Below are 8,891 nucleotides of genomic sequence, written 5' to 3'. Positions count from 1 at the left end.
ATACGTGCGCGCGAAGCAAGGAAAAGCGTACGGGTCGGGGGACGGGACAGAGAAAATAAGGTGGGACGGGCCCCTTCCTCTAGGCGTCCTGAGGCGCTGAAAGGCGCGAATCTTAACAATCGCCCCAAGCCGCGCCCCCGCCGTCGGAGGACCCAACCAGAAGTGCCTAGAAAAGCCGATTGGGTGGGAGGGAGGAGGAGGTCCAGCCAATAGTGTGAAAGGACAGAGATTTCCACCAATCACGATCCGGCACACGGACCGTTCTTCTGATCGGTCGTCTCCGCCTGCTCTCATTGGCTCGCTCGTGCGCGCTTTCGCCGCGGACTGTTACGCAGTTTAGCGTTGTTCAGGTTGTTGACCGCTGGGCGCGCCGAGCGCGCGGCTTCCGGAGCGAGCCCTGCCCCCGGCCCCGCTCCGCCCCCGCCCCCGCTTTGCGCGCGCGCTCGGGCGTGGTTGCCGAGGAGACGGGCTCAGAAAATGGCTGTCAGCGCGCGCTGCGAGGCCGCTTCTCGCGCTGGCCGTGCCTGAGGAGCGAGTGCAGGTTCTCTGCGGACCCCACGAAGCTGCGGGTGGGTCCTGGACTTCCGCCTGCCCCCCAGACCTCACTTCCTTCAGGGGCTACTGTGTGCCGCATTCTAGGTGCTTGGGGGTTTTTGTTTCTTTCAAGGCAGGATCTCGTTGTCGTGCCGCTCGGTCTAGTCTCGACCTAGTGATCGTCCTGCCTCGGCCTCCCCGGCCGGCACCAGACTGCGGGGCTAGGAGTCCTCTGCAGTCGCCGCTTTGAAGGAGCTGTACTCCAGAGGGGCGGGGGTTCGCGGGAACGACAGGCAGCGATACCCCGGGGATGGAGGCGGAGGCCCCCGGCGGAGCAGACCTAGGCGAGGGCTGGCCTCGAAGCGCAGAGGAAGGGCCCGTTCCAGCCCCGAGCTTCCTGTGCCGGAAGGAGGCGGTGGCCGCGCGCGGAGGGCCGGGTGTGGGCGCCGAGGAGGCCGGCGGGTCCGCTGGGACCTGCTCTGCCCTGCGCGGCTTGGGGCCGCGGAGCTCGGAGAGCCAAGAGGCCTCGGGGTAGACGTTCGCCCTGGGGGGACGTGGGAAAGAGATGGAGGCGGCTGAGATTCTAGTTTGGAAGCTCAGCGATGAAATTGTGTTTATTAAAGCCAGGGGTCTAAGTTTGGTACGAGAGAGCAGTATTCTTAGCTGTATTAAAGTTGTCTGTTTTGCATAGAACGGATATCCAAGAAACCAAGAACCTGAGCTGAGCCTGTAGCCCAGAGACGAAGGATAGAGTTAGAAAATACAGGTTTTTGCTTCTTGGTTTGCCTCTGTGTGTTGTCTCATTTCCAAGTACTATCAGAGTCTTTGCTAACTTTTTTTTTTTTCGGAACCGGGGATTGAACTCAGGCCCTTGCGCTTGCCAGGGAAGCGCTTATTCCACTGAGCCATGTCCCCGGCCCCGTCTTTGCTACCTTTAAACTCTGTCAGGATGGGGCCAGCGAGATAGCTCAGCAGTCTAAAGCAGCTGCTTAGGCAGTTGCCGGAGACCTAGGTGCGATCCCTAGCATCACAGGCCACCGCAGCCCCGCCCTCAGGGCAGGCTGAGCTGGCCAAATTGAAAAAAAAAAAAAAAATTGTGTGAGGATGGATAGTGGAATAGTTATCCATTTCCTTGAGATCTCGTCACTATTCTTCCTGTATGATTAACAGTACCCATCGAGGTTAGTTCACCTTATTCCAGGTGGCCATTTGCTGGCTGACATGGTGTATATGTGGATGTCCACTCAGAGGCTCATGTGCCCACAGGTGGGCTTTTCGAAAGTGAGGAGGGGTTTATGTCTTGTTATTAAGAGGTGGGGTCTGGTTGGAAGAGGTGGGTGATTGGGGGCACAGTACCTGGCGGGGGCAGGTATCTTCTCTCTCTTTCCTCTGCTTCATGGATGCCTTGAGGAGAGCTGCTAGTCCTCTGCCATGGCCCTCTGCCTAGGGACTGAAAAGTGAGTCAGAATAAACCAGTGTTGTTGGCCATTTTGTCTCAGCAGTTTAAAAAAAGTGAATGGAACTCAGTAGTCATAATACTAAGGGAGAAAGAATAAATCAGTGATGACATACCTGCCCCCACAGGCGTAACAAAACTTCCTCAGAAGATGAAAAATGGAATAATTGTTCTTTGGGCTCCTTGAAAAGAGAATATGCTGAATGTCTCTTGTAGCAGATGAGATATGTTGCTCTAAATCACTTGTCAAAAAGCTGGACTCAAAAAAAAAAAAAAAAAAGTTGGACTCCAAGCTACAGGAAATATTTCCAGTGGTTAGTTCCATCAAAGTTGGCTTCAGCTGCAAACAACCCTGCACAATGTTTTATGCCTTCCAAAGAAATCTCTTACCAGGTGAGAAAGCCGGGCTGGGATAAAGGTGCACATATAGGGCCCATCGCTAACACCTCTGATAGTCTTCACTCGAGCTCTTGACCATGTACTGGAATTTGACCTCTTTCTTAGTCCTGCTTCCTCCTCCTTGTACATGTTGTACCCCTGCCTCTGTCTTAGCATATGCTTTCCAAGAAGCCTACCTATAAGAATTGGTACTGGATTGGCTGGGAAAATGGGCAGTAAAGTCAGGGAAGCTGGATAATGGATTACCTGGTTGGTGGTAGGCTAATCTTAGCCAGCCCCCAACAAGGTGATCTTCCAGTTGGGATTTCCACCAGGTGGAAATGAATCTACTAACAGGTATGTATAGTTCATCAGTATCATTGAGACATGGACGATAACAGAATTGTGGCTGCTACCCAACTCTATTGGATACTGAAAGATAACACCTAAAAGGACATATGTAAGTCAAAAGTCAGATGTAAAAGTGATTAATCTCTTCGAAGGTTGTACGCAAAAGAATCTCTTACCTGCAAGGGAGAGAGCAGAGCACTAGGGCCAGAATTAATTTTAACAGTGGCTGAATTTAAAAGTGCCCCAATCATTGTTGTGCCAAAGCCAGGCTGTGATTGAGAAAACCAACATCCTGACATACAGATAGGTCGTATGGGTGGAGCTCCAGAGAATTGTATTCTTCCTGGCTCTTTTGGTGCCAACAGTGTGATTCTTCCCTACTAGAGGTATCATTTTGTCATACTAGAAGATACTGCTGAAGATTCCTACATAGAAGACAATACTTTCCCTCATCCAGGCACCTCCTATCACCCCTTTGCCCCACTTGTAACTACAGTTAAGTTATAGCACAACCTAATAGGGAAAGTGCTGTGCCCTATGATATAAATAAAGAATACTCTCCAAAGAAGGTTCAAGACCTAACTAGCGGGCTGGTGAGATGGCTCAGTGGTCTAAAGCACCTACTTAGAACAAGCTTAGCAAAGCACAGGGACCGCGGTTCAATCCCCCAGCACCACATGCCAGCCAGCCCCGCCCCCTGGTGGGCTGAGCTGGCCACATACACACACAAATACATAAATAAATAAATAAAATAAAATTTAAAAAGACCTAACTAGCATGTGCCAGCAGGAGCTATGGGACTGGATCAGTGGATACTTCATCAAGTGAGGGCAAGAACACAACTGGATAAGGAAAATGATAATGCACTGAGAGAATTTTGAAGTCTAAGATTGAACGTCCTGGTAAGGACCCTCTAGAGTTGGCAGGAGATGACTGGCCTGGCTCCTAGAAACATGGAGAAGGCAATGACTTTCATGGAATGAAACTGAAGTACCAGAAATGCTAGGACAGGCTGGTGGGCAAAGAAGGGTCTGAAAAGCCCTAGGAAGTGGGTAAACGAGAATGGATGTATTACAGCCAGAAGGTTGCAGACTTGAGCAAAGGCATAGGAGATGCTACTTACCAGGGTTATAGGGGACACACTGGTGCGGAAGTACAAACCCAGGAAAGGTTAGCCATGGATCTCAACAGGCCACACCTGGTGGTGACAGGTCTGGCAAACCGACTCATGAAAACAATGCAGATAATAGGAAGTGTCAAGCAATAGTGGGCCAGGTGACAACGTTTAGTCAAAATGCTGGCAGAGTGGGGGCTCTTGGCTTTCAGATAAGGCCTGCATTGTCCTCATATGGCCTTTGCTCAGCGCATGTGTGCAAAATTAGTACAGTCACTTTTTGTTAAGTAATGATAATTTTGTTATGTGGGCCCCATCTTCATGACCTCATCTGCCATAGACTGGATATGTTCCCTTCCCCCTAAGTTTCATAATTCAAACCCTTATCTTGTGTGATGGTATTTAAAGCTAGGGTCCTTTGGAACGGATTTAGTCATCTTACAGAATTGCTCTCAGAGAGTGTTTTTGCCCTCCCTGTACAATGATTCAGACTTTATAAGGTGGAAGACATGATTGCCATCTCTGAACCCAGAAGCAGGCCCTCAAAGATAACAGAATCCCATGGCACCTTGATCTTGGACCTCCCAGCATCAATAGCCGTGAGAAATACCTTTCTGTGTGTAAGCCACCCATTCTGGTATTGTTACATAGCCCAGATGGACAAAGATCATTTAAACCTAATAATAGCCCAGAGATACACCTCTAGATCCTATCACACAGCATGTTAGGATTTCAACTTGTGAATTTGGGGAAGACACAATACCTAACACATAGGAAATCAGATAATACTGTCTCATGAGAGGACAAGAAACAAGTGACACCCTTTTGGGTCTAAAGGAAACAGCTCTAGATTCCCATCATATCCAGGTTTAACTCACCATCTGGCCTTACAAAAAACTAGGTGGCCCCTGAAAGATGACATTACCGCAACTCTTAGTGGACCTGATGCAGCTACCATACCAGATACAGTATGTGAGAGGAGATGAGCACAGCCTCAGGTGTTCAGTACGTATCCTTGATGTCAGTACATTTTTTTTTTTTTTTTTTCTCGGAACCGGGGACTGAACTCAGACCCTTGCACTTGCTAGGGAAGTGCTTATTCCACTGAGCCATCTCCCCAGCCCCAGTACATTCATTTTTATTCCAATCACAGGAAAGCAGATTGAAGGACATGTTTACAATGATGTGAACAGTATTCCTCCTGTTGTATAATAGATGAGGAGACTTTGCCCTTCTGGATGTTCCACATGCAACACTGCCATCCTGTCAGTGGCCCCCCTGCACGGGCAGGTTCTTGGAGGACTGTTTCACAAGACTGAATGAATTGAGAGTACATGTGTAGGTGTAAAAGGTAAGTCATTGTCCACATGGAGAAGTCAACACACAAGGACTAAAAAAATAAAACACTTGAGGGTGGAAATAAATACCAAAGAATCAGTTAAAAGTTGCCTTGGAGAATAGGAATTCTTGCTAGAACCATTTAACTTTCAATCATGTACATATTTACTTTGAAAGACAAAAGCTTTTTTTCCAAAACTCCCTACATTTTTTCTTCAAAAAAATTGTTTTATTAAAAATTGTCGGGGCCGGGGAGATGGCTCAGTGGAATAAAGCGCTTCCCTGGCAAGCGTAAGAGCCTGAGTTCAATCCCTGGTTCCGCCAAAAAAAAATAAATAAATAAAAATAAAAATTGTCTTCAGGGCCGAGGAAATGGCTTAGTAGAATAAGCACTTGCCTGGCAAACATAAGGGCCTGAGTTCAATTCACGGTTCCGCCAAAAAAATAAAAAAATAAAAATTGTCTTCAAGGAGCCACGGAGATAGCTCAGTGGACTAAAGCACCTGCCTAGGCAAGCTTAGGCAAGCTTAGGCAAATTCAGGAAACGAGGTTTGACTGTGGGCACATCATGCTACACCAGCCCCACGCTGGGCGGACGGAGCTGGCCACAGAGTCCAGGTGTAGTTGTGTATACCTATAATCCTAGCACTAGGAAGGCTGAAAACAGGAGGATCACTATGAGTCTGAGCTGCATAGAGACTTAACAACCAAATACATTTAAAAAAGCCACCCAGCTAGGCATGATGAGCCACACCTATAAGTACTCTTGAGAGGCTGAGGCAGGAGAATCTTAGCAATTTAGGAAGCTTGTCTGAAAATAGAAAAATTTTTAAGAAGGTAGGATTTGCTAGGAATTAAAGTTTTTAGGGGGCCAAGGAGATGGCTCAGTAGAATAAGCGCTTGCCTGGCAAGCACAAGGGCCTGAGTTTAATCCCTGGTTCCGCCACAAAAAAAAGAAAGTTTTTAAAGTGCAGTATTAAGGGGCCAGGTAGATGGCTCAGTAGAATAAGTGCTTTCCTGGCAAGCCCGAGGGTCTGAGTTCAATCCCCAGTTCCACCAAAAAAAAAAAAAAAAAAAGTATTAAGGCTCTGGGTTCAATCCCTAGTACGGTAAGGATAAAACAAACCCCCAAAAAAGTCATCTTTTTCCGAGGGAAAGGTCAGAACAAAAAGACTCAGTAGGGGGGGCCCCCGACCCTAGCTCAGTTCTTTAAGTGGCTTCCTCCACAAAGCTGTCAGCCTCGGGTTGCTGTAGTTCGATTCCCACAACCCTCCAGCTAGCCAAAAGTGAACTGAATTCATTCGAGGAGAAAAAAAAAAAAAAAAAGACTCAGTAGGAGTAGGATTATTTTCATTTGTGATGACAATTCTTCCCACCTAGATGTAAATAAAGGAAGGCAGTATTTGAGCCCTTGACCTTCATTATTTTTAGTAAAGGCAAGCAACTCCAAAAATCAATGGTCAAACCACTATCCGATAATTAAATGTAAGCCAAAAAATAACTTCCATAAATTAATGCCTTTTTAAAGGGTAAAATCTGTGTTGTTTGAGGATGTAAATTCTGCTTTATTCCCAAGCACCAGGGACAAGGTCAAGTGGGAAGCCCTCCAGCCTAAGAAAACAAGTGCCCTGCCCCCTTCTGAACATCTGACAGTTTAGTGGTGTCAGGTGGGTGGGGGAGGTTGAGGGGGCACAGGAAGTAACAGAAGCCTATTTATAGTTCATGGGAAGAGAGTTGATCTTTCTCATGCCCTTAAGATTCTCTTTGTACATTTAACCCGTGGGAGGAGGGCCCAATGATTAAATCTGGACAGTAATCTCTGAGTAAAGGTTACTTTCATAAAGTACTAGGTATTTGAAAAAGCAATAAATTATTTCTTTTGTATATTATGGACTCATGGCTTTTTATCATCTTTTTAGAATTAAAATAATTTTTATTTCCTTTTTTAAAATAAAAATGGTTACATTTTGTTGAATTTCCTTTTAAGCTACTTTTTGGAGTGAGGTGTATATGCCTATAATCCCAGTACTCTTAAGACTGAGGCAGGGGCTGGTGAGATGGCTCAGTAGTCTAAAGCACCTACTTTTTTTTTTTTTTTTTTTCCTTTTTGCGGAACTGGGGATTGAACTCATGTTATTCCTAAAATGGTTTTGTTTGTTTTGGCGGAACCAGGGATTGAACTCAGGCCCTTGCACTTGCCAGGGAAGCACTTATTCCATTGAGCCATTGAGCTATCTCCCCAGCCTAAAGCACCTACTTAGAACAAGCTTAGCAAAGCACAGGGACCAAGGTTCAATCCCCCAACACCACATGCCAGCCAGCCCTGCCCCCTGGTGGGCTGAGCTGGCCACACACACACACACACACACACACACACACACACACAAAGGGCTGGTGAGATGGCTCAGTGGTCTAAAGCACCTACTTAGCAAGCTTAGCAAAGCACAGGGACCAAGGTTCAATCCCCCAACACCACATGCCAGCCAGCCCCGCCCCCTGGTGGGCTGAGCTGGCCACACACACATAAATAAAATTAAAAAAAAAAAAAAAAAAAAGAAGGAAAGGTCAAGTTTGACCCTAACCTGGGCTACTTAGAAATTTAACAGGACAATATATTTTTTTTTAATTTAAGGGCTAGAGATATAGTATGCAAAGTCCCAGAGTACAACTCATAACACCAAACACAAAAAGCTTTTGGGTTTTCTCAATCTTTTGCAAACATACTTACTTTTTGGCTAACTACACAACTACTATATTGAACATTTAGAAGTATTTTCTTACTAATTTGAATATACCATGTAATATATTGTTTTACCATATGTTGTGGTTTGGGATAGATATGCCCCCAAAGCCTCATGTAGTCATGGGGTAGCCAGTGCAGGGATTCTGGGTGTCAGTGTTGCTGGGATTATAAGTGAGTGCTACACTCGTCCTAGGTCAGGCAGCCTGAATGCAGTATAAGGCAGGGAGAGAGGCTTGTTCTCTGCTGCTGCTGCTGCTGCTGCTGCTGCTGCTGCTGCTGCTGCTGCTGCTCCTCCCTTCTGCTCTTGCTGTTTTTCTGTTTTTCCGCTGCCATGAACTGCTGCCCTCTGCCTTGTGCTATTCTCCTTGGAACCAGCCATGTATGGACTGGAACCTTCACAAACTACAAAGTAAATAAAGCTTTTCTTCCTTAATTTTGGATGTTGGGTATTTTGTCCCAGCAACAAGAGAAAAGTAATGGAAGATACCACAAAGAAGGCCACTCACCAGAAGATCCCTGCATGACCCAGGACCACAGAAGAGACCATCTTCCAGTCTGCTGCGCAAACCCATGCATAGAAACAGAGTGAGCAAAGGCAGCAAGATGCTTACAGAAACTTAACTAAAAGCTCATCAAACAGACATGAAAGTGAAGTTCCAGCCAACCAATTCAAAAATGAATAGTTAAAATGATTAAAGAAATCAAAGAAAAAAAAAAGAAAAGAAAAGAAAGAAATCAAAGAAGGGCCGGGGAGATGGCTTAGTAGAATAAGCGATTGCCTGGCAAGCACAAGGGTCTGAGTTCAATCCCCGGTTCTGCAAAAAAAAAAGGTGATCCAAGAGCTCCTAGATGAGTAAAAGGACAAATCTGAACACTGAACTTGAAGGGGTCTAAGTAGATGCTAATCACATAGGAAATGTAGTCACTTAAACCATTCCAGAAAATTCCCCAAACCTGAGGGATGAGCTAGATACCCA

The sequence above is a fragment of the Octodon degus genome, unplaced genomic scaffold (assembly GCF_000260255.1).
Source record: "Octodon degus isolate 3935 unplaced genomic scaffold, OctDeg1.0 scaffold00057, whole genome shotgun sequence".
Taxonomy (NCBI): Eukaryota; Metazoa; Chordata; class Mammalia; order Rodentia; family Octodontidae; genus Octodon; species Octodon degus.
Note: the sequence above shows the minus strand (reverse complement) of the source record.